Below are 19,182 nucleotides of genomic sequence, written 5' to 3'. Positions count from 1 at the left end.
CATAGAAACACAAGACAAGCAACAGGGGCGGGTAAAGGGTAAGAGAGAGCCGGTGTAGACAGCGCATCCGGTCCTGCAGCATGTCTGTGCTGGTCCAGTCGACTGCCATCTTCCCCGGTAGGGCACAAGCATCGAAGGCGTTTGGAAAGGGAGGGGGGGATCAGTGTGTGCATATCAGTGTATGTGTGTGTGTGTGTGTGTCTCCAGAGTTCAGCTGAGACAGTGTCCTTCGCCCCGCCAGGCTAAGTAAACAGTCTTCCAGCCAACCCAGGTGGCATGGAATGGGAAGGAACAGACTAAACATAGTAGTTATCAGGGTGTTGTTGTTCAGCTCCAGCCTTGCAGCTGGCGCCAAAGGGGTATCCGCATAAGTGATGGTATTTTTTACTTTAGTGCGAACAGCTCATATGAGGTATGTCTTCACCAGACCTCCACTGAAGGCCACCCAAGAAGATGGACAAACCCAGCACTTCATGAACAGTGCGACAGTGGCCTTTGCTTTGTGTAATGTCAGAAGTAGTCACACCATCCTCAGATAAAGGACAGAGGGCCTGGAACTTTACATAATGATGTTATATTCAGTCCTGCCAAAAGTTATATTATCCTCTCAGTTTACTCAAATATGAATGACTCTGAATATCTTATGGTAAATAAAACACTCTGTGATAGAAGTCTGGATTAAATTATTTTAGTTCAATGTTAATTTTAAACCTTTGACCTTACATCGGGTTTTATTGATAGAAAATATAATGGACTCTACATTCAGTGTTAAAAGCAGAAGCTGTGCAGGTCTGAGATCAGGAGCTTTATTAATCCCCAAGGTTCTGTTTATGCTCCTATATAGTGACACCAGTTATGTGGATGATTAAACCCTTTAACTTTATCAATAAAACAGCTGCAGCATCCACTGACAGTACATCATATAGTAATTTAGCCTTTGCACCGTTTAATTTTGGAGTTACTACAAAGAGTGAACATATAAGCGGTTTGTTCTGTTGTCACTGGGTGATGCTGAGGTCTGAATCTGAGGGCAACTCCTGTAATCACAAAGGAAAGACTCATCACAAACTGTGAAAATGTGAAATTTATTCTTCAAATGTGAAATAAAACTGATTCTTCCCTGTCCTCACCCACTTCAGGTTCTGAAGATTTGCCCTTACATTTTTCAGTTCTATAGTTCTGATGTGAGCTTTTACAACACACACAAAAAAAAAAAAAAAAAGGGGTCTGATATACTAAGAGATTATCTAGTAGAATATTTACCTTTGAGATGAGATGATAGGGCAGGTTTCCAGTCCTGGTTCAGTTGTGCTACTGCACAGTGGTTATCTGCAGGAAAACAGAAGCGTATGGAGGTTTAAACTGCTGCCTCAGTACTGGACACCATATATGTATGCTTCATAGTATTTCTCTCAAAGGATGTAAGCTGTATGGAGTAATGCACATTCAGTCGAAGCAGCAGAGCTAATGTCTGAACTATAGGACTGATTTTAATCAACAGCTCAGACTGCTTTATTTATTTATTTTTTAAATTTGGGGTAAATTCATTCATGTGTACAGATTAGCTAACAAACACGGCTTTCCCCAACAGCTCATCTAAACTAGCTAGCTAAAAACATCGGTTACTGATTAGCTTACAAACACTGTTATGCCTCCTTGAGGGCAGGAGGGGGTAACACAACAACTCCAGAAACCTGGTACAAGTGTTATAAACGATTCAGTAAAAAGGACTAGATGTTACAGTCCCTGATAATGCATTGCTTTAAATGGAGAAAATCTTGAGGGATGGCTGTTATGAGGAAAAGCAGACAAGACACTTTACCAGTTTGGGACACATAGTCAGTAGTGGACCTTGGATTCATCGGGTGTTTCGACCATTATCACTAGACACCCTCATCCAAGGAGGCCCTGCCAGGGTTGATCAGGCCCTGGAGTGTGTCACTGGTTTATGTTAACTTGTTATTTCTCTTCTTCTTTCTTCTGTTTATAAACAGAAACAAGTTAAATGGCAGCTTTCTCACAAAAACAATAACCCAAATTCATACAACAAACGTGGGGGAGAAAGGGACAGTTAGGTTGTGCCAAAAAAAGAAAAAAAAAAAAAAAAAAAAGGGGGGGGGGGGGACCCTAATCCTCAACTTAAAACAAGCTCAAAATTACATGGGTGGCACCAACCTACTTACCTAGTGTTTCAAACAGAAAAGATTCTGTGTGAGTAAGTGTATGGGTTCCCCAGACTTACCTAGTCCTCTTTACTCCCACCACAACCTTCAAACAAAAGAAATACACCAGAGGCACTCTACACATGTGACAAACAATTCTACGCAAGGAAAAGAGAGCCACCCTAACCACAGGTGAGTCTCCTTATCAAGGTGTGCACTCTTAGTTTGTCCAATCAAAGCCCCCTTCCTCTAATTAGCTGGAGATCCACAAATTGACACCAGCCTGCAGTCTGTGTACCTGAGGAAATAGCAAACAAAAGGAGAGGGAAAGAAATCATGCCGCCTGCAGACACGTAACAAACACACATTTGACTTACCGAAAAAGTGTGGCGGTGAGTCAGTTTACTGCGGAACACCTCACGCTGTCAGTCTGAAACAGTCGATCGTGGTTTTGGAAAGTTAATGCAGTGTCCCTGTCATATTTGCCATTCCCAAACAGAGCTATGCAAGCTTCTCTGTGACTGCAGCTGCCAGTCAAAGCTTTCATGACAGCTTGTTCAGATTAAATAAAACAAGATATAAAGCATTAAAACATTTTCAAAACACAACAGCCTTAATAAACGCATAGAGTGGTTTGGCCCCATAAGCAGGGTTCATACGTCATCACTTGAAGACTGGATAGGCTAAAAACAGTTTTTGTACCAGGCTGTAAACATGTTTTGTAACGCTGGAAAGTTGGAAATTTTAGCATAGGCGTTTATGAGGGCGGAATTGCTTTTGAGGCATGCTTCAAGGGGCACCATGAAGCTAGAACCTTCACCTGCTTCAAAATGAACTGCAGTTTTTATTGTATTGTTGTCTCTATGAGTGGCTGTATCATTATTTCATTGAAAGTCAAGTGACTTCAAGTAACTTGGGCGGGGGGGAAAAAAAAAATGCTAGCAGTGCAAATTGTTCTCAACTTCTAAGCCAGTGATTGAAGCAACTACCAATGAGACCGCATGATACTGCTGATTGACTTGTGACATGGTAGTAAACACATTTTAGAGTTACCTAGGCAACTGGAGCCTGGAGTCCACTGACCAAATGTCAGCTTCAAAGAGGTGCTTGACAAGCTAATTGCTCCCTGTCTGGACGCAGCTTTAGAGCACTAAAACTGCATTGAAACCAGCAGAACTGACTTATCATGAAACTGCAAAGCAACTCAAAACCCTGGCTCCAGACCACAGACTTAACAAAAAAATAGACTTCTCTGGTTAGTTAACCTTCTTGCGTTTCCCACCACAATGTGAAATGTGAGCTGAGAACGTTTCTCTTGTCTGTTATTGTGGTCATATATTAATAATAAAAGCCAGACTGGAGTACATGCTCTCAGCGCTGCCTTCCCCCCCAGACAACACAGTCAACATGTTGTGTATGCTAATTATGTGGTGTACATCATGTGTGGTTCAGTGAGTGGAAGTCAGCATGAAAAACATGCTGCTCCCTGGAGCTAGGGAGAACAAAGCCGCTATTCAGGATGCAAAGCAAAGCTCTTCTTAATAAGAATGACTTTTAGATTTCAAAATGTCACAGAGTACAAGGTAAAATATATTCAGACCCCTCCTTTGCAATAGGCTTTCTCACCGAGATCCATTGAGGAGTGCTTAAGAACATCTGAAGATATTTCTCAAAGGCTGGAATAATAAGGTTAGAGCCTAGTGGAGCACTTTTTAATTACTTAGTTACGGCCAGAGTCCTGCGAGAAGTGTTTTACCTTGCTCTCAAACTTCCCTGCAAAGGCAGAAAGGTCAAACACTTAAAGAAATTACCAGACTTAAAACACTGAAATCTAATTGTCCTTACAGGTACTTCTCTTAATTAGTAAAGTTTTGGGTTATGTGTGGCACGCTGAAACAGTTTGGTAGGATCCAGGAGGAGCAGGAAAGCATGTGAATATCTAAATAAGAATGACCCTTTGTAATAGCATGTTATAGGATCCTCTTGAGTCTGATGTTGCACCAAATGTCATGGTAACAACCTTGCCGAACAGAGTGCAGTCTCCCTCCGTCACAGCCCCCCATCCTGACTTTCATCATTAAACTGCACACATGGGCAAGAGCCTTTGAAAATCCTGCCACTATTGAGCACTCTTGAAAGGAAGGCTCTTTTCATTTAGTGGTCTACTGAAGATGATTTGCTTTCAGGGGTTTTAATTGTTGCTGTGTGATGTTCAACAGGCTAAGCTGCTCCAGAGAGCTTGCTCTCCTCATTTGCATTAGTGATTGATGGCGGCTGATTTTCCCTTGAACTTTCAGGGATGTAGAGTTCAGAGCGCTGGAGGCGGATGTGATGGTGGGAGCGGAGGAGGGGAGAGGAGGAAGGGCAGGCAGGAAGCATGCTGGGCTCAAGAGGGACAAGCTCTTTAGACAGACCATATTCAGCGATATTCAGACAATCAGCTAGAGATGTTTTTTTAAAAGGCTTGCTTGTCATTCTGTGCGATAATAAATAGTCAGTCAGTAATCTTCCAAACAGAGCTTGTAGCCTCAGAGAGCACAAAAACACATTAACATTAAATCCTCATTGAATTGGTGATTTCAGAGCGTTTTGAATAAACACGGGGTGTTTTGTTGAAGCAGGATGTGAAATGAGACAACTTTAACACAAGTTGGATGTCTACTGTGTCTATTTAATCATTAAAATAATAATTGTTAGGCACAAAAATGCTTACATTTGCATCAAATGTGGGGAGGTTGTTCAGGAAGAGCATCAAACCCAACCCACAGCCACTGCAACACTTATTCTTAGTTTCATGCTACACTGCTGATGGACAGGCTGTTAAACACTGATGTGATGTGGTTATTTTACTTTTACCCACTAATAGAAACTAATGAACAATATAGAGCTGCTTTCATTTACTCCCTTATTTGCAAGAGGTTCAACACAGCAGGTTTGATTTGTTGGATTTTGATCATGACACAACCCCCAAGGTGATGGTACCACCTGCTATGGAGCCACTAAACTAATGAACAATCTAACTTTTTCACTAAGAGAAAGTCTGTGGGTTTTTTTCCCTCACTGAGACAGAGACACAGGAGAGGCCATGTCTACTTAAGAGCGACAATAATCAGCCTTGTTAAAGTGTGAACAGGGTTGTTTGTACAGAGAATTATTACCTGGCGAAGCTTGATAAAGAGTTTCAGCTTAATTGGATGTCACAACTTTACTGTTTGGTTCAATACTTGGCTGCAGCAGGAAGCTGTTTGCAGACAAAAAGCTCTGAAACCCACAATGCACAACACCACTACAGGAGCAAAAGCTGGGCAGACAGTTAACAACAAGAAGAGACCAAGAAAGAATATTAAACTTTTAAATGATTCAATACAATTAATGGTGGATGTAGTTATCCAGACACCTCCCCCTAGTTTGTGACACCATGAGAACATTTTCACCATCAGCATCTGAGTGTATGGAGACTTGATGTGACGATGGGGACAGATATAACTGTGAACCACCTCCTTTCTGACACTTAGAGTGACCAAAATGTACAAAAACGCTCCTCGTGTTTTACACATTATGGCTGAAAATGAATGTATAAGACTGTAAACTCAGCAGGAAATATTTTACATAGATCCCAGCTCAGCAGAGGACTCCCCCCCACTTCTGTAGGACCGGAGTTTTTTTTTTTTTTGCAACCACAGGTTCCATCATGTGTTGCCCCTTTAAAAAGAATCCAAGTTTAAAGCACTTACACACTGGATTTAGTTTTCAGACCCAGAAGCTACGTCCATCTTTTACACTGTCCACAGTTACGACATAGGGTTTCAGAAGGGTTTGCAGCTACAATACAGCATAGATTTAACACTGAGGTATTAATCTCACAAGTCCCAGAGTGCTCAAACAAGCAGGTCAAATAAACAATTTGAAAAAGGTGTTGAGGGCGTAAATGTAATAGTAAAAACTACAGGAAATTTAAATGTCACACTTGCTACACATTATTGCCAGAGAAAATAATAGTTATTAGGTACACATGTAAAATCTAAAGCAAAGAAATGCAACAGCTCTACCCTAAATTCTTCTTAAGCATCTGTATCCTCAGTTTGTGTTGGTGAGTTCATAAAGCTTAAGTGATTTTACTTAACTAGACTGGATTGCCCTTAAAAGTTTTCCTAATATTTTGTATTCTCATTTGTAGGTTACAATCGATAAGATTAATTCATTATTGATTAAGATTATATTTGTTATTAATAAATTAAATAAATCTACTCTAATAACCTGTTGAAACTCATGGATTAGGATTTTGCAGAATTTTGTCAGATTTCTTTGTCATTTTATGTTATTTGTGAGACAGAAACAGAGGCACAAGCATACACAAAAGCAAAATGTTGGTGCACTGAGAAACAACAAGGTTCAAAAATCTGTTACATCATAAAGCTACGTAGCATTTTTAGTTCAGCATCTGCTGCAGCGATACCTGACTAAACCTTTAATGCTATGTTTCATTGCCAGGATAAAAGCTCTTTGCTCTGTGAGATAGACCGTTAAACAAGACCTATTTCAGAACAAATGAGCTCTATATTAACCTGTGGTGCCCTAAAACTGTCTGTTAGACATTATACTGCCTGATAAAAGTCCATATTCTTTATAAATGTGCAACCTTGATGTAGGGTTACGCAGTGTTTAGTGGAGTCATTGTTCTGGCAACACCTTATATAATCTAACACAGCCTTAAAGCTGCTCTGATAGATATTCTATGTTAACAGTGGGTGAAATGATTGCATTGTATGTAATGTGAAGGATTTCACTGGAAGTGACGATTCCACTGAGAATTATCATCCGACTCTGCAGTTCCCTGCAGCTCTCTCAGAGTTTTACAGCCTGCAACTTTGCTGTTGTGGCTCATTGTCACAGCACCACCTCGTTTCCCAAAGCAGACAGCTGTATCACAGGAAAAAAAAAGCTCAATTAAACCTGATGTGCACTACCTGCCCAGCAGTAAATGGGAGACAGATGGAATTACAAAAAAGCTAGTGAAGACATTCAGCATCTGAGGGGCTTGACTGTCCTCCTCTTTTTATCTACCTGTGGTTTTGACATTTCAGTCCCCTGACTGCCAATAGTAACCCCTTTGGTCCTAATAATCACATAGCAAATACCAGCTGGTATGCATTAAAGTGATATGCAGATGCATTTGGAGATGCTAGAAAAGTGAAATATTCCTAAATATGAAACCCTACATTGTTGAAATTAATATACTGGATGTCTGGCTATTCACTGCTCCTCTTTATCTGCATGGGGTGTTTCATTTCTCCACCAGCAGATACATGAAATAACACAGAGGCAAGCTGGGTTGTGCTTGATGCATTTTATGCTCTGGATTAGCATCACCTGCCAGAAAGCTTCTTTAGCATCTTGAATCAATTCAGACTGAAACTGAATCTATTAGGAGCAGAAAGCTGAAATCACAAGGCCCGTGGGCTCTTAAATGGATTCAGCCATATCCCTTCATCTTCGGATGTCACTATTGAAACCAGTCTTATTGTGATTGTGGCACTATGGAGTGGAGGGTCGCTTTCAGCACTGAAGCAAAGAAGATTAGCTCAGCCTACAGATGCTTGGTTTGCTGAGAGCACTGTTTGGTGATAAAAGCATGCCCGGCAGAATCAAAGTGAATGTGACAATCAATTCCAATTCACTTTACAGACAAGGCTAATTCAATAACCTTCCTTTTCCACATATACACCCTAAATGGTAGTTGACACTTACTGCTGATGTTTTGAATAGATGCTCTCTGCTCTGAGGTGAACAGAAACTGGCTGCATCACTATCCCAGCACCAGCCTAGTGTTTGTTTTTTAAGGATACCATTTCAACGAAAGCTTTCTTTTTGCTGATTGAGCACTGTTGAGGAAACGGCTGACTATGAGAACTCGTTGTGGCAGTCCATCCGCCAACTATGAGACAGACATCACTTTTTTTTTCTTTTTCTGCATTCAGTCTTTGAATAATGCATGCTTGCTAGCTGCATGCATCAGCAGCCTCCATGGCATTTCTTGTCCTTACAGCCGAATTGCAAGCAGCCCATCTGCACCCATCAACGCTGAAAACTGAGCCAGCAGCAGGAGTGCTACAGTGCTCAGCAGCCTGCTTGCTTAAAGTGGGCACTACCATCCAAACAGTCCTGTTTTTTGTCAGACTGTGTCGACAGCAGGTGATTGTCGGGGTATATCATTTTCTTTGGTCACTATACACTCAGTTCCTGCAACAGCACTCAGAGGTTTGCAGATACGAGACATGAAAGACGGAGCATAGCTGGAGTTTGAACACCTCAGCTCTCTCTCCATTTGAATGCCAAAGATCCTAGCTTCATGCTCCGTTTTCACAGCTCATTTTGTGCCATTTGCAGAATCGTAGGACTCGATGGAGAACCTTCACTATTAGGTTTCACAACTTCTGAGAAATCCCTGTAAGTGTGTCCAACCACATCCAGTCATTCTTTACAAAAAAGACGTTTCTGTGGTTTGACAAAGAGTTGTGCAGGTACTCTTTATCTTCAGCCTCCGCAGAGGCTTTTTTCAGTCCCAGCTCACAATTGTTGCTGCCCTATCTGAGATTTTAGGATTATGTGATTTGAGTTTAGACAGAGGCATTTTTCATCTTTTATTCTCCTGCCCTGGTCATTGCCAAATAGGTCTGGCAGTCGTAAATCAGTTGCTGCCATGTTAGACCTGTATGCCAAAAATCTGAAGCCTTGGCAACCACATTATAGTGTTTGAAGTCTGCACTGTCTGTATGAACGAACACATTTGTTTTTCGGATGCTGTGGTTGCATCAAGACACTACCCTCTAGCTTGTACAGAAATCCCACAAAATAAGACTGCAGAGACTCTGGTGTTTTGCTTCATGACTCACAGTAGCGTCAGACATATTGCTTTTGCCAAGTACAGTACTGTGAGCACACTGCTACTGTAAGAGCGCAATAAAAACCCAGAAGTGCATGATACTGCAAATAAAATCTTAACATCGGGAAAAAAAAAACACGTTATTACCACAAAATTAAATTATATGCTCACGAGACTTGGAGCGAAAGGAGAATGAAGTCAGCAGAAAACAGGAAGGGGGATTGGATCTCAGAGCACCACAAGCTTCAGTAGAAGCAGCCTATTATCTATAATCATTTGGGAGGCTATCTGAAACAAGACCTTTAAAACCACAGCCCAACCCTCTGCAGACTGTCAGCCCACTAATAAACTGGCTTTTCAATTAGTACCTATCTGACATTACAACGATAACACAAAACCAATTACACGCCGTGCTGCAGATAACTCGTAATCCACTTAATTGGCCTGATTTGACGACTTCTTTTTTTCTAATTCTCTTCCTCTGCTGCCGCCGTAGGGCTTTTTGTCCTCCAACCAGGAGAAGGTATCACATTGAATTATCAGTATTGAAGGCACATGTGACATATAATGTTGGCCAGACTCCTGGAGGTCCTGATAGTCTCTTGTGTGTCTGTGTATTGGGATGTTGATGGCACCTTTGGAGGTGAGATGAGCAAAGATTAATCTGTAGCTTCAGGATGTAACACTTGGATTTAAATTTCACAACTCTGTGCTTCTTGTGTTTTTCCTTGATGATGCTGTGCATAGCTTTAAGCTTGACCTCAGATTTGCAAGAAAAATATTCAGACACTTTTGTGTGTTTTCTTCATACACATGGAGACATTTTATGACATCCCATTCTAAATCTACAGGCAAGATTTTAGAGTGCGCCTGTGGGAATTTTTGCCCTTCATCCAGAAGAGCATTTGTGAGGACGGATACTGATGTTTCCATTCTAATTCACCTCAGAGGTGAGATCAGAGCTCTGCCAGTCAAGTCCTCCTGCACCAAACTTCTTTTTCTGCCAGCCCCGGAAAACAACCCCATGGCATTATCCCACCTGTGCCAAACATTACAGTTGACACAACAGTCATGCAGGTAATGCTCTCCTAGCATTTGCCAAATGCAGACTCATCCATGAAACTGCCAAATAGAGAAGTGAGACTTATCACTCCACAGAACATGTTCTCATTGCTCCAGGGCCCAGTGGCAGCATGCTTACACCTATCCATCTGGTGCTTGTTATTATTCTATCATGAAGCTGGAAACTCTTGCTATGAAGCTCCTGCTGCACACATTTAGTGCTGATTTTAATGCCAGAGGAGGTTTGTACATCTCCAGTTATTGAGTTAGCAGAAAGTCTGTAACTTTTACGTGCCTCAGCACTTGACGAGTGGCACTTGGTGACCGAGTTGCTGCAGTCCCTAAACACACCCACTTTGCAATAATACCACCTGTAGTTGATTGTGGAAGATCTAGGAGCGTAGACATTTCATAAAATGACTTGCTGACTCTCCGACTTGAATAAAACAAGCTCTATATAGCTACCCATTCCTTTGCAAATGTTTGTGAAGGCAGACTGCATGGCTAGACACTTGATTTCATACTCCTGTGGCAATGGGACTGAAAACACTCAAATTCCAAGACAGAGGTGTGGCTCAGTGGTTTCGTCCATATATTTTATCGTGCAAACATATGATTTTTAATGCTTCTTTATTCTCCTATTTACCAAATAATTTTCTTTAATGATGTCGTCAAATGCAATGTTTTTCTGACCAGCGGTCAAAAGGCATTCAATTTACTATAATTCAATATACTATCAGCTGCTGATAATCAACTAGTCATTTCAGCCCTACTATTGCTGTGCGATGTTTTGTCACAGTGCAATAACTATTAACATATATTTCACAATATCAGAGATTATAAGGTACAGAGGGACTATTATTTTTTTCCTTATTTTGGTAAAAATTATATAACTGAAAGTAAAAAGACTATTAGAAACCCCTGATTCATGTAAAGGATTCTCATTACTGTTTTCAGTGCTGGAAAAAGACAGAAAGTAGGAAAGTGAGCTGCAGATCGAGGAAATGAGGCTTTCTGGAAGCAGCAGAGATGAATAAGTAGACTGAGTGAGTGCAGCTATTAACCCGAAGCTGTTTCAGCTTTGACTGATAACCCAGACCTGGCGCTAATGATGCCACAGAGTCGCAAGAACAATCAAGCACCTTAATCGTGAGGAGAACGAGAACAAAACAAAACCCAAATAGCTGCATTCAAGTTACGACGTTAAGCACTCAGAGGAAAATTTGCTGTTTGTGCAAACTGACACAGAGGATAAATAATTAAATAAGGGAAAGTAATAATTGTCTCATTTAGCATCCATGCAAAAAGTGATCATCAATTTCCAATTTTTAATCACGATAGGTCTCAGTAGCCTTGAGTGAGTGAATTTCATTGCACACCTGATATGAGGCAACTCATCTCACGCGTCATACAACGTACAAATCGATCATAATTTGCATCAAAATGATATTTCAGGCGACTCTTTTTTCACGGGGTCTCCTCCCTGTTTAGGAAAGCAAACAAAAGTCATTTTTGCTTCTGGCTGATTGGTACGAATGGGTGGTACAAAAAGAGATGGTAGATGCATTCATCAAATATGGCAATTTGCTTAATGGACTCTGACAAAGCCATTGGCGGTCTTTATTTAGATGCAGATGACTTCCTGCATACTGGCTTCCTCTGACTGTTGCAGACGCCTGCCATGAGAAAAGAGAAAGCTGCTCCCTCCTGTTTCTTTGTTTGTTTGTTTTTTTTTAAATAGACTGACAGTTAATCACCAATGCTGTCTGTCTACGTACGAGACTGACTGTTGACACGCTCCCTAAAACTCTCTTCTGGCTTACATTATTTTCAATTTATTCTGTTAAATCTTTATTGAGAGCCAACTATCTCTCAGCTAGACTGCTGCACATACAGCATACAGTATGAAGACAGATAGTTATGACTGTCATAAAGCAGAAAGAAAAAGAAATGGGAGAAGGTTGATTGAAACTGTGTCACTCAAAAGCAGAGCTGCCACCCATAACCACAGTCTGCCGAAAGAGTGAGATAAATTGTTTTTCTAATTCTTGCTCATAACAGCACTTGATATTATAGGCCATAACAAATATGCCAGCAAAAATTGTCCTATTCTGTATTCAATTGCTGTATTGCTTACGGGAAAGTTTTAGGCCTGGGAGAGCTGATAAGCATTCAACCAGCATACTGAAGACATAGAGCTTTCCTACTATTGAAAAAACTCAGAGCACCAGCCTCTGCTGTTGGGTGTTGGATATTAATGTGTTTTATACTCACAAGCTTCAGTTTGTGTGTGAAAATATCCACATTATCAAATGTTTCTCGATACAGCGTCTTAAGAAATATTTACTATGGCGATTTATCACTGCAAATACATCGGATATCTGAACAGCTGACATTTATTTCTTCAGAAGAGCGGTTTTTCTTTTTTGTTCAAAATTAATCGTTTTAAATCGTTTTTCAAGCACTTCGTGGAACAAATGGCGTCTCTTTTGATGAAAAAAATACAAATAAAAACCCCAGACATTTTAAGATGTTGCCTTCAGCTCTGGCAATTGATCAAACAATTATTTGTAGATCTATCAATAATTAGCTGCAGCCATGCATTAAGCAACCAAAAAGAGGTGAAAAAAAGAGAAAAGCAAAGTAAATAAAGATATTTGTCATTTTTGAAAAAAATGTCTTAAAGGCACAAAGACAAAGATAAACTGGGATTTCATACGTTTGTTGCTCAATAATTAGACCAAAGTGATTTGGGCCTCAGCTTTGAGGTTGGTAATCCTTTGGTAAAAAATAAATAAATAAATAAATAAACAAAATAAATGGAATTCTTCTTTAATGAGGCTTAAATATGACTTCTACGCTTAAGATGTCCTAATGGAGATTAATCTTCAGCATGCAGTGGCTTCAAATCCACTGCGTCTCTCATGGAAGAGGAGAGATTAACAGAAATCTGCCAGGGAGGATGATAAGTGGGTTTTTTCTTTCCTTTTTCCAGCTCACACAGGGACTGAGGGTCTGCTGAGACGCTGAAATGACCTGTATTGTACCAGAGAAGCCCTTAGCATTAGTATGGTAACCAGCTTCAAGCAAGGACCTTCAAAGTCTGTCAAAGAAATTGTTCGTGGCAGAGACTCTTATGCCCTGCAGGAAGAAGTTCTCAGAATTCAGTCAAGGGTCAGTGAAGTTTTCAGGCCGAGATATAAAAAGCCTTTACTTTAAGATGAAATTTAAGTGGACAAATACTCAGGAGTTTCTCTGGGACTGCTTGAGAAACCTAAATGAGTCAGACAATTTTCTTCCAAGTTAGGTTAATGCAAACAGATTTGTAGGAATACTCGCAACATAAGGTTGAAAATCCCAGGGTGCTACATATCTAGATATAAACAGTGAATCCTTCAAGCCAAAGTAGGTCCATCCTACACAAACAACCATGTGGCATATTGATTTAGGGATCAGTACATCGTTACCGTGTTGAGTGAGTATAGGGCAGACGCATATCTGTTCATCATTCAGCCAGCAGCAGACCTTACTGATGGCATTTGATGGTACAAAGGTCAAAATTTCAATTGGACATATGAGACTAAACCATTAAATCAATGTTTCTCATCGACTTGATAGAACATAAGCAATCACCCTCCTTCATGATGAAACGCAGCACAGAAACACAGGACTGCATGCTACCCACTGTGTGAATCTTATTTTTGTGGACGTGTCAGGACCTTGTCACAGCTGTGGGGATGGAAGGAGGTGATCGTTGTTCCCATCTGGCCACGTAATGAGCTCAGAGCGAGACACAGGGTTACTAATAGAAATCTGTCATACGCCACATACAGCACAGTGGGAGCAAAACAACAAACTATACAGCTGTTGTCGCTAAAATAAAAGGAAGCTGGCATTTCATTTTGAGCGTCTCATTTTATAATTCTCTTTCTCACTTACTGTCACAGTGTGATGCGATTCGTCCTTTTACAAAATTACTCCAATTGCAAGGCTTGTTTTTCCTGGGCTCACTTAGTTTGTGAGGGAGGAGGCTGTGGAGCTGAACCGCTTAAGTGCAGCAGTTCATTGAAATTCATGTGGGAAGAGCATGCAAAAGTGGTCTGATCTCTTTAGAGGACCTATTTCACTTTCAAATAAAATGTTACAGTTGAAGGGCAGCCGCTTAAAGGCGTCAGGAGAGCGCAAAGTAAGAAAGTATGGATAGCTCCAACACCAATGCCCCTTTGGTCTTTACCTCAAAAGTGCATAAGAAGCAGTTTCAGCCTAAATCAACACTGAACACAAACCTGAGTGCCAGTCTGAGTTTAAAGAGTTAAAAATGGGATGGTGGGAAATTTTGTAGTACACAAGGCGCGTGAATGAAATACCAAAAATGAGGGCCAGTGGATAATGTTTCAACAGCTAATCATTTTAATTTCATTTGTGTAATGGGCCTGGGAGGGAAACAGGAATAGATCAGTCTGCTTAAAAATGACACCTGAGTTCATCAGTATTCCTCTTTCATAAAGTGAGAATTGATGCAACAATAAAGAGGGTTTTAGTGTCTATTGCTGAAAATACACTGCAAGAATGCAAGTCATCAAGTCCAAGTTGATGTCTTTAGATGCCTCATCCTGTCCAACCAATACTCAAATACCAAGTGAATGTGCTACTGCAGAAACAACAAAATCATTACTGGAAGTGCTGAATGTAATAAAAAGGTTGGTGGTTTGGGTTCAGTCCAAACATTCTGTAAACTGTCATCTGGAGTCTACAATACTACTGGACTACAGTGTATGTGATATGATATGGCATAGAGGATTTGGCTTAGTAAACCAACCGGTAAGTAACCACAGACCTAAAAAAACCCAAAACTAAAAAAAACAACAAAGCCCATAAAGTAAACAGGAATTCAAAACACAGGTGAGATAGAGAATAAATCCAAAGAACATCACAAGAACAACGTTAATTCAAGTCATCTTGAATGTGGTGTTGCTGTTGCCAAGACGTTGAGTATATTATTTTCTCACACATCTCAAGTGAGAATGGTCGAAAAGAGAGAAAATATCCAGTGAGTGGCATTTTTCTGAGTGAAAACGCTATCTTAAAGTCAGAGAAGAATGGTCTGATTGCTTTGAACTGATAAGTAAACAGTAATTCAAATAATCCCAGGTTACACCAAGGTGTGCAGAAGAGCATTGCTGACCACACAGCAAACCGAATCAGCAGAAGACCACACCAGTTGCCACTCCTGTCAGCTAATAGGTCAGAATTTGGCATAAACAAGATGAATGCATGGATCCATCCTGCCTGGCATCAAAGGTTCAGGCTAATGATGGCGGTGTAATGTTGTCAGGTATGTTTTCTCTGCACTCTTTGGACCCCTTAATTAAGTGAGTATCATTTACACATAGCCTACCTGAATATTATTGCCAACCAAGCCCAGCAAACCACAGTATTATGACCACAGTATACCTACCCAACTTCTGATGGCTGTGTGATGTTATCATGTCAATATGGACTAAAATCTCAGAGGAATGTTTCCAGTACCTTGTTGAATCTATGCCTTGAAGAATTGAGGGAGTTCTGAAGGCAAAAAAGGCCCAACCAGGTACTTGCGTGTATCTAATGATGTGATTACAGATTAGACACAGAAGAGGGTGAGATGCGAACATGCAATCAATGACAGGTGAAAATGATCAAGAAATGGACCATGCAGGAAAACTAACCTTCAAAGTAAAACATGAAAAGACCCAAAGAAACAAACACAGTCAACAACAACAATGAACAAAGAAACACAGTGGGACTAAGGAACAAAAGTCTAAGTGAGACAAAGGGCAGAGAAAATAAATACTAGGGAAACTATTAATTATTCCAACAACAATAATGATAATAATGACTTTGTTATATAAGACTCACATTCTACTAGAATGTCCAGCACATAAAACACAACAAAAACAGGTATAATCACAACAGGCAACAGGCAGCCAGCAGACCGTGTCCCTTTTCACACTCAAGGAACAAACACACCTTACACAGAGTGGGATGAACTGAGGTTACAGACTTATTCCAACTCATGATCATGACTCACAACAGAATAGGACACAATAGGCTGTGTTTGCAGAGTCAAGGTCATGTTAATCCACATCACTGCAGAGCACAGTTTCAGTTATTTTGGTTATATTTCATGAGAGAGTCGTGTAAAGCAAAGGATTTAGCTAAAATAAAACAAAACAAAAAAACACAACACAACCAAACAAAACAAGTGATTCCACAAAATTCAATGCAAAAGGCAATTAAACACCATTTCAATTCAATTTTATTTATTTAACACCAAATCGCAACAGCAGTTGGCTCAAGACCCTTTATATTGTAAAGTCGAGGCCTTAAAATAATACAGTGAAAATCCTTTAAGCAAGCACTTGGCAACAGTGGGAAGAAAAAACTCCTTTTTAAGAGGAAGAAACCCTGCCAGAACCAGGATCGTGGCCACCTGCCATGAAAGGCTGGGGGAATACTATTAAATGTTCATTTAAATATTCATTAAAAAATTTAATAAAGAATCCAAGTATTGTTTTTGTTTGTTCTGCCCAACTCAATCACTGGTAATGGCTGGTAAATGTCCACAAAGGTATTTTTTATTTAATTTTTTGTTGTTTAATTTTATTTGCAGCATAGCAAATAACAAAACAATTCACAGGGCCTGTGTATACCTGGGCTTCATATGCAGTCCCAGAGAAGCGACATCTGTTCCACACCCACATACCATACAGTGGGAAGGTCATTTATTTACATGACAAATGTAGCACAAAATCATCTATTACACGTCAACAGACTAAACCGATACAAAGGACTTTTCTGTGCATTTTCTGGTATTAAACTGGTAAATAATTTCTGGTTTTGCCATCTGCTTATGTTTCTCTACCATTATCAATCTACTGCGATCAAATGCAACCCACACAGGTTGTCAATGTTAAACTCTTGATATATGCTTACAGCTCCCTACAATAACAGCAAGCACAACTTTGGTTTGACTAATGGTTTGTTTGCGTGGCAGATAAGGATTACCCAGAACCACAAAAAAACCCCAAAATTAAATCTTGACAAAATGTTATTTTCTGGTAATTACAGATGGTGAAGACACAATCTAACTCTGTACATAAGAATCGATTAAATCCATTAAACGTATTCATTAAAATGTAGCTACAGTCACTTTGCTTGTGCACCTTAATCTGCTAACTACATGTTTATCCAGGAATACAAAGGACCAGATGTACAGTTTGCATTTAACTTTTCCTAATGCAGACATGAATACACTGGTGATTTGCTAACTTACTTACTGAGCCTGCTTTCTTACACCACATAAATTAAATTCACCTTAGAAAACTAATTGCTATTTTGAAAACAGACTGCAAAGTCTCTATATACCATACCGTGCAGCCTTCACAGCCAAATAATTAGAGAATATACTGTATAGTTTTTCTTATCTTATTGGTTTAAAGGTCTTTAGTATCAATTATACACATATTTTAACCTCCTAAGACCCGAACTCTTTCATGGCATGCATATTTAATTTTTCTTTGCTATTTGAGTTGATTGGGACCTGATGAATGTAAAAACAAAGAATTACCTTTTCTTTTTTTCTTTTTCTTTTTCTTTTTTTTACCTAATTTTGGTTTCTGAGAAAAATGAGATCAACATATGAGGACATTCGTTTTAAATGTTGATAGAACAGTGGCAGTATAATGTCCTCGTAAGTGGATATCAGGCCCTTGTAGAGAAAAATTAGGTATTTTGGTCTAGACATCCCAAAATGTGATGTCCACATATGTGGACGCCAGGTCCTAGGAGGTCAAAGTACAGTATTGTGCAAAACTCTTTAACCACCCTTATTTCTTAATATTTTCTTTCTCCATAAAGACTATTGGTGATTTTAACCAAAAATTTCCCAATTTCGATGTTTGACTTTAGACCTTTTGCCACCGATTTTCAGTCCAGTTGTTGTGTAATTTGGCCTAAATACCCCAGCCTTTTCTCCCTGTTTCAGTTCCTTAAAAACACAATAGATGGATCAACTTGAGGTTCAGATGGATCTCTCATGTCCTGTGTCAGGTATTTGCTGGACTTTTCCCCAGTTTTAAAGGACACAAGTATACTGTTCATCTGCTGTAGATAGTGGTTTAGGTCTGGCATTTCTTCTTTGTTCCTCTACTTGCCCACTTTCCTTTAAAGACACACCGTACACACCATGCTGAGATATGTCAAGTTTTTGGTAATCACCTTGTAGGTGCAAAAATACTATTTTATGCCTGTAAAACTGTGTTATCTTTGCCAGTATTCATAGATTCGACTGAAGAAATTGTAACAAATGTGTTTTTTTAACAACAAGATGTCGGTAAAAGAAATGCCTAAAGATATCATTTAAAATTGGTTCTTAGTTCTCTGTTATGTGTAGACACAAGACTGGTTTATCCCCTGAGCTAGGTTTCCTTTTTAAGCTTGAATGATTCATAGGTCAGTGTTAAGTGGCTTGACAAATTAAAAAAACAAAACAAAAAACGGCACAAAGAACTGAAGACTGTAATATATTTTATATACAGTCATTGATTTAGACAGTGGTAAGCTCACAGTGTTTTTCGCTTTGATTTAGCTTTTCTGCTATTTTTATAAGTGTAATAACATTGAACCCCTGAATTCCCCTTAGAGGACGTTTTATATCTTGTATGAACCTTTGTAAACAAATCAACAAGAAAACAGATTATTAATTATTGATATAGAATATAATACACATGAATAAATAAAAGCTATGTGCTTACGTGTAACACAGCGTTAGCTAAGCTCCTGTGCTTTTGTTTTTTTCCTAATGAGCCCGCAGGGTCCGCTGATAGAGAGGTTTTTCTGCAGTTCTCCATGTAAAAACTGGATCCAAAAGTTAAACAGGTTTGTGTGCCTCCGATCAGAGATGCCTTCTTTTTACTGCCGTAATACATTAACCTGGCAGGAGGAAAATGCGGCCTGCCTTAGCATTAATTATTGAAGATAGCACAAGCAACAGTCGGAGCCTGGGATGACTCCGGAAAGCGGAAGGCAGCGTTG

General features: G+C 39.8%; 1 long non-coding RNA gene across 3 annotated transcripts; it reads right to left on the bottom strand.

Moving 5' to 3' along the window:
* Window positions 1-316: 316 nt before the first annotated feature.
* Window positions 317-19,178, bottom strand: LOC120731135. 3 transcript variants are annotated; one of them, XR_005695296.1, is made up of 4 exons: window positions 18,903-19,178; window positions 1,823-2,592; window positions 1,264-1,329; window positions 317-1,037 (listed from the first exon to the last, which is right to left on the bottom strand). It is a non-coding gene; the product is annotated as an uncharacterized LOC120731135 (long non-coding RNA). The 3 variants fall into 3 exon arrangements; XR_005695297.1 differs by having other exon boundaries at window positions 1,823-2,460; window positions 18,903-19,177; XR_005695295.1 differs by lacking the exon at window positions 18,903-19,178 and having other exon boundaries at window positions 1,823-6,362.
* Between the last annotated feature and the right edge of the window lie 4 nt (window positions 19,179-19,182).

Source organism: Simochromis diagramma, unplaced genomic scaffold (assembly GCF_900408965.1).
Source record: "Simochromis diagramma unplaced genomic scaffold, fSimDia1.1 OVJJ01000343.1, whole genome shotgun sequence".
NCBI lineage: Eukaryota > Metazoa > Chordata > Actinopteri > Cichliformes > Cichlidae > Simochromis > Simochromis diagramma.
The sequence above is the reverse complement of the archived record's forward strand: the minus strand, read 5'-3'. Positions and strand labels throughout refer to the sequence as shown.